The 7,385-nt window shown below is 33.8% G+C and overlaps 1 long non-coding RNA gene across 2 annotated transcripts; it reads right to left on the reverse strand.

Annotated features, from left to right (window-relative positions):
* Positions 1–368: 368 nt before the first annotated feature.
* Positions 369–3,437, reverse strand: LOC132635351 (uncharacterized). Of its 2 annotated transcripts, none has more exons than XR_009580494.1 (5): positions 2,937–3,437; positions 1,882–1,981; positions 1,755–1,783; positions 1,517–1,606; positions 369–632 (listed from the first exon to the last, which is right to left on the reverse strand). It is a non-coding gene; the product is annotated as an uncharacterized LOC132635351 (long non-coding RNA). The 2 variants fall into 2 exon arrangements; XR_009580495.1 differs by lacking the exon at positions 2,937–3,437 and adding an exon at positions 2,297–2,906.
* Between the last annotated feature and the right edge of the window lie 3,948 nt (positions 3,438–7,385).

A 7,385-nucleotide genomic window follows, 5' to 3' on the forward strand; every position in this document is an offset into this window, starting at 1 on the left:
AAGGTTTGCGGCGGTTTGAAACCCCCGCAATGTGTTATTGCGGCAGTTGTCAAAACCCCCACAATAACAGTTGTCGCAATCAATTAGCGGCGGTTTTTTACTAACCGCCAGAATTAATTTGCGGCGGTTATTTTACGGCAGTTGACCCCCGTAATTTTAAAATTTAATCTTTTAAAAATAATTCTCAATTACAGATTGCGGCGGTTTAGAACCTCCGCAATACATATATTATTTTTAAAAAAATTAGCTTATATTTAAAGGTCCTGACAGTCTCATATCCCCCAACAATTCATTGAATTTTTTAATTTATATATTATGATTACAAAATCACTAATTAAGCTGGAAATCATAATCAAACCAAAAAAACGTTAAAACTTTAAGAGATATCAATAACATATCGTAAAATCACAAATGTTATCATAAAGTACCATCAGTTTTTTAAACTAAAAATTTAAGTAGCATTATCAGATCACTCAAAAACTAAATTTAAACACAATACATTCACTCCAGCGTTCTAACATCCGTTCCTACCAAACAATACAATGAAATCAACGGTTGTCACTAGGATTACTATCACCGCATGATCTTCTTGCATCCATGGGCGAAAGGGATCCACTAGCCGCATCACTTGGCTGCATAATGAAAAACATAGAAATAGAGTTAGCTACTATCCTGATAACACCACAACTCTTTATTCAAGTTTAATTTGAAAATCCAACTGCTCATACAGTAGAAAATAAAACATAGTAGAGAATTAAGCATTGCTATCAGGGCCACTATTCTAACTTATCAGAAAAAGAAAATCAAACAACTACTAGAAAACATTGCTATCATTAAACAAGCAACAAAGTTTTTAGAAACTTCAACTCAGACCTTCACAAGTCAAAACAGTATCTGACATTATCTCGAGCTATGACAATGCAGGCCTAGTAAAGCCAAATCAGGGAAAATATAGTAGAACATATCAAGTAAAAATCGGACAGTATCCATTCAAATAACCAAATTCAACGGGAAGAAGCAAAAATCAAGAATTCTAAGTGAAAAAAGCATAAACACAGATAAGTTCGAAGAATAGAAATAAACCCAATCACCATTTGTATCAAGTTACTGATCTGGACCACTGAGAAGCATATATCATACATGATATAACATGTGTCTAGTATAACAAAAAATGGGAAAATGACTCAACTGGTTCTACTTAACAAGAAAGCATCACAATAGGATACAATCAGTTAATGTGACATCCAATAGCAGATAATGTGGCAAGCCAAATGTCTTTACCTTGGGCAACAATGGTGTATGAAATTTAATTTATAACCCAATAAATTTCTAGGAAGTAAAAATCAACAACACATCCTCATAAAGCTACAAACTTTAAAATATTCAAGCATATAACATAATATAAGCTCATTCATTCAAGCACATGTACAAAGTTTAAGCTACTAAAAATAAAGAATGCCTTAAAGACTACAGAGATAGATGCCTGCCCCTTCAAGAAATTTTGATGGTTGCATACCTTTTCAAGTGGGTAAACAGCTTTGTCGCAAGCAGCACATTTATCTTGGGTTCCAGAGAACATAGCAGAGAGTTTGCTTGGAGCCCTTGTCTGCACAAAATACATAAGCAAATTTAATTTTAGCTCAAAAAGTTAGAAACAAATTTACAACTGTTTTATTCTTTTAAGGAAGAAAAAGAAAAGAAAAACATATATTTTTAAAAAAAATGTGAAGTTGTCGGATACAAACAGAGCTTACCAGTGAATTTTGCCTCTCAGACTTAGCTGCTAAAATGTTAATTAGAACAATGTAGACGATTAGTAGAAATTAAGATAAAAGAGGCTTAGCAAAAATGTACTAAATTAATTTACGAAAGATGGCTCACGATTCTGAAAATTCTTGCTAAAATTTCCAGATTCCTTAAAAAGCTATTCGAAATGAGTCTTGCAATAGAGGATTCCATCCATGGAAGAGTAGTTGCTCAACTGCAAATGAAAAAACACATTCCAAATTATAAAATCTATGTCATAAATAAATGTAAGTAACAGAAATAAGAAACACATGGAGATACTTATAATGTTTTATAAATTCTCAATAATTAAACTGTTTTTTGTTTCTTGAAATAATTAAACTTACATTTCAAAATCAACACACTAATACTGTAGTATGAAAATTCAACTCATTGACACAAATAATCAAACACGTTCAAGGGGACCCATTTGTAAAAATAATTGCAGATTACAAAAATCCAAAAATGGGAAAGATGAAAGACCCATTTGTAGAAATAATTGAAGAGATACCAGTTGATTGAGGAAGAGGAGTTTGGGTTCTCAAGAAATTCGCTTGTATGTTCTTCACAGAGGCTTTTGTTTTTCCATTCTCAACTATAGTATTCATTACAACTGTACCATAGAGGTACAGTTGCATTCCAAACAAAAGAAATTAATAGATCATCAGATCTGCAGCAAAAAATAATTCTACTAACAGTATACAATACTTACCCCACCCCCAAAATATGAAACAAAAAGTAGTAACTTCCTTATGCTTGGACCTTCCACCTATGGATCAAATTCAGTAAAATACCCACCTAAAAACTTCTCATACCATACCAAAAGACTCAAACTTTGGCTCAAACAATATATAAAATGAAACCAATAAAACCATATACAAATCTGGAACATATACTATAGCCTACTGATTAAAATCAACCATACTCTCATCGAAAACCAAATCAAAAAAACTACCTTGAACACGTCGATGAAAACAATAGAACAGAACATACCCAAATAAAACAAATTGAATTGATTACAAGAAACAAAACACACCCAATAAAGAAAAAGTGCAGATTCACACAAAAAAAATGGACTAAAAAAAACACCCATAACACTAAATTGAAAACCAAACAATAAAAATCAAATTGAAATCAGAAAAAGAACTCACAGAAATGGATGATTCAATGTTTTCTAAAGAAGAAAAAGTCTGTATCTCTTGATTTGCCTCTAATTTGTGCAATTTTGCTGACAATTCGACCTGCTTTTTTTTTTTTTTTTTTAAAAAAATCTTTTATGGGTAGTAATCTGGATCTATTAAGTCCTATTTTGTATAGTTTTGGTAGGTGATGTTGCTGGGAAGGTATTTAATCAGCACCCTTTATAGTTGGGGTGGAATAAAAAGTAGTGAGAGAGGGAGGTTTTGAGACACAGAGGGTTTTGAGAGAGGGAGGTTTTGAGACACAGAGGGTTTTGAGAGAGAGAGAGAGACACACACAGAGGTCTGCAGGGCCTTTCCATCTTTTTTGTTTGAGAGAAAAAAAGCCAAGCAAAAAAAAAAGTGAGGGAAAAATTAGCGCTATTTTTTTCTCAGACGGTGGAGGTTCCAAACCCCCGCTAGTTTCTTTTATTTGTGTCGGATATGTAAACCCCCGCTATTTAATGAAATTTGCGGGGGTTGTAGCTGACCCCCGCTATTAAACCGCCGCAATTTAAGCATTTTTTTGTAGTGAAAGTTCTACTCCTTTTTCAATTTATATATATGTCATATTCAATGCGAGACCGAGGATACTTATTCTTGATTGTCACTTTGTTCAACTGTCTGTAGTCAATGCACATGCTCGCGCTCCACCCGTCTTTTTTCTTCACAAACAACACCGGCGCACACAAAATGAAACACCAAGACGAATGAAGCCTTTATCGAGAAACTCTTGAATCTACTTCTTCAACTCCCTTAACTCTAACGGAGGCATACAATACGGGGTATATAGAAAGAGGCTGAGTCCCTGAAACAAGATCAATGTTGAACTCAACTTCCCTCAAATATGAACACTATCCTTGCCAATAATTAAATATCGCTGGTTTCTTCACCAACGGTTCCATTGCCATTATCGTTGGTTTCTTTACCGTCACCTGTCATTGTTTCAGGTTTTTTGTGTTCTTCTTAACGTGGATCTAGTACCATGTTAAAATCGAGACAAGGACGAGAATTTAGAGAGACAAGAATAATGGGAGAGTTATTCCTACTTTGTATTCATCGTAATGACCTCCTTATATACAAGTAAGGTCCTCCTCCTTCTCCTAGTCTAATAAGGTAATCCTATTCTGATAGAACTACACATCCGATGTTACCGCAATTACAATTTCACCATAAATAACCAAAACTATTACAATTAGACTAAAATAATGTTCTACCGACGTAGGGTTTCACCGACTCATCGATGTGACCGGAGAAACACATATTTCAACTATTATATTTCAAAATAACGCTAATCAGCCAATATTGCTCTTTAAGAAAAGTTATCATTTACCAAGATTTTTTTGATGATAATTGAATTAACTAGTGATAAATAATTAAGTATTCAATTAAAGACGAGTTAAGTCTAACATAAATTAAATTCGTTGACTTATCAAGATGAAATATAAATCAAACTAGAATGTAAATGCAAAAAACTAAATTAATGTAAAAGCAACGAATTACTAGGAAACAAGGGTGACAAAAGATTAATATCCACAAGATTATAAATTTAATATAAAAATATACGTATATGTGTATAGTTATAATTGTAAAATAGGTATTTTTATAATTGGTTTGTATGATTTTTTTATAGTATTTTATTTAAATGAAAACCAAATCAATTGATTCTTAAAATTTAATATCAAATCAAATAAAAGAGAATATCAACTTTTTCTTTTGATTCGATTTTTTTTTTACATTCGTAATTGTAGGTATAGCTTTTGGCTGAGAAGTCGGAAACTGAAGACAAAATCAATAAATAAAGGTTTGCCGTATTACTCGATCAATTTAGAAAAGTTTTACTATGTGTCTCATACAACTTATATTAATTGTGTGCGATTTATTTTTGTAAGACAAAATGAACCTACATCTTACACTTTTGTGTCCATAGTTTTTAGATTAACTTTTTTATCTTATAAAAAAGAGCCTAATTGTGTGAGGCACATATTAAAAATTTCATCAATTTAATTTGCGACAAAATCCTGCAAGAACTTGTACTTATCCGATCCAAGTATGGACTGGCTTACTCTGATTTGATTATCTCGAAATAAATGCTCAATCAACGGACATGCATGATTCATGTGTAAGTTTTTTTTTTTTTTTGGTGTGACACTGTTCTTTCATAATCGAACCCGAAATTCATAATTAGAATGTGTTTGGTAGGAAGAAAAATATTTTGAAGGAAGATATTTTCAAAGAAATTAAATAGTTTCTTGTATATTTTTTACATTTGATAAGTAAGTAAAAAGTATTGTCCCAAAAATATTTGCATACAAACACAATGGAGGTGCGAGTGTGGCTAGGAGGGTGGTGGAAATGGGGGCTATGGCTGGTTGGATGTATTAAGGGGTGGAGAAGGGTAAATACCTATCCGCATCGGGTGTTTACTCTAAATCAATGGATATGACGTGACTGAATATACGAAACTATCATTTAATCATGAATAATTAATCTATAATTTTATTTTATTAAATCACTTAACCATGGTAACTTGAATTGATTTGGTGTAAATATCCGATGTGAGTAAGTATTTACCATGGAGAGGAGACAATGTAGAATGTATAAAACTTGTTTTTACTACTTCCAATAGAGAAATCATTTTCCTTATTTTTAAGAAACTTATTTTCCTATTAAAAAAATAATCAAAATTGTAAACCAACGAGACAAGAGAAAACTGAAAATCATTTCCCCAAATTCTGTCCTTCATACCAAACACATCCTTAATTTATCATTTTTAATAATTATAAACCTCAGGAATGGTCCAACCATTAAAAAAGAAAAATTGAGGCAATCTCAAAATCAGTTTTTTCCCCCAACTTACTAAATGATAGTCTCTCTCTTTATATATATATATATATATATACTCTGTCACCTCCAACCAACAACATGTACCAGGTAACTCCAATGCTAGAATACATAGAATCAAATCAGCTAATATTTTGTCTTGCGTGATTTCTTCTTCCCAACACTTTTAATTATTAACAAGTGATACGTGTGCAATAAAAACCTGATATACATAACATGTACGTATACACATATATAAGCGAGAGAATGAGAGACAAAACAGAAGACAACGACCACAGCTCACATTATCTACCTTCATCCTTGCCTTCCATAGATTCCAAAAATAAAAATAAGGGAAAACTATAATTAATTTTTTAAAAAGTGCTTCAATAATATCCCATTAATTTAAAAACAAAGATGTATTGAATACCCACTTAACATATGTTCTGCGCGAGGCTTGTACCTTTCATTGGAGTTTGGTTTGAAGATTGAAAAATGCTTTCCTTCTTTGGAATTATTTGTTTATCATAAGTAGCTTGGCTTTCCCTTTCCTGTGACAGATTACTCTTTTGAGTGCAGTCGCTATTGTTATCTTCCTGTATTCGAAGCTATTAAAACCATAAAGAGTAATACTACGTTAGTTAAACACACTAAATTTTCGAGCTCACACATTGCGCTGTTGTTCTTATGTAGCTAGTTAACAGGCCTGCTGAATTTCTTAGTGTTTTCAACAATTACATTTTAAGTATTTCATTAACACGTAATGCTCTTTAAATTTTCTAGAATTAAAGAAAAACATATTTTTCTAAAATAGTTTCCTATTCTCACAAGCTACTCACTTATTCTCACCACAAATTCTTTTCAGACGTAACAAAATAGAGCAAACATTACCATAGTTTTTACTTAAGTAAAATTGTAACGACCCGTTTGGTCGTTATAGTTCTTTTGGCACTTTCGCTCGCTCCCTAGTATTGATTAGCTCCCTTTTGACCCGAGGGGGCCGTTGACACGCTTCTCGAGATGTCTAGATTGGATTCGGGCAACTTTGGGAAAAATATAGACTTGAAGTGAAAAAGGGTTGACCCGAGGTTGACTTTTGGGCAAACGAATCTTTTTCGGAATTCCGTCAATTCCGAGAGGTCCGGATAGTCGTTTAGAACTTGTGTGTGCGTTTGGTTTGGTTCCCAATGCATTCGGATGCATTTCGGGACGTTGGATGGGAAATGGGAATTAAGGCATCGGTGGTTGACTCGGTCAACGAGACCTCCGCTGGAAATTTCGAGGCCACAGGTGCGTTCGTAGCGCGTTTTTAGGCGGGACTAAGTATCTGGTATGAGAGCAGATGGTCTCGGGAGTCAGTCGAAAAATCGGATCGAAGGAAAATATTGGGCTAAAGTTTCTGGTGTCTGGTGCCCGCTTTGGCAGCACCAGCACCGCTGGGGCGGTGGACCTGTCGCTAAAGCGGTACGAGCCATTTAGGCTTGACCGCTAAAGCGGTCAGGTGGCCGCTGGGGCGGTCACAGTACCGCTGTAGCGGGTGACGGGTAGTTAAATCCATTAATTGAGTCTTAGACCCTCATTATTTCATATCTCGATATT

The sequence above is a fragment of the Lycium barbarum genome, chromosome 1, assembly GCF_019175385.1.
Source record: "Lycium barbarum isolate Lr01 chromosome 1, ASM1917538v2, whole genome shotgun sequence".
Classification (NCBI taxonomy): domain Eukaryota; kingdom Viridiplantae; phylum Streptophyta; class Magnoliopsida; order Solanales; family Solanaceae; genus Lycium; species Lycium barbarum.